Here is a 220-nt window from a genome sequence, read left to right on the forward strand (position 1 = left end):
AGATCTCCCACAGTTAAAACCACAGAAATTAAATTCTAAATTTTAAACTCCCTTTTATTGAAATATAAGTTTGTTTAGTATATTTACAACACACTTTATGCACATATATACACAGAAGGCAAATTTTGTCAAATAAAAAAGTTTTTCTTAATAAAAAACTAAAATAAAAACAAAGTAAAGTGCATGAAACTCATTTTCTTCTGGTGAACATCATTGTCAA

Source organism: Leptonychotes weddellii, chromosome 11 (assembly GCF_054177405.1).
Source record: "Leptonychotes weddellii isolate Sample4059 chromosome 11, ASM5417740v2, whole genome shotgun sequence".
Classification (NCBI taxonomy): domain Eukaryota; kingdom Metazoa; phylum Chordata; class Mammalia; order Carnivora; family Phocidae; genus Leptonychotes; species Leptonychotes weddellii.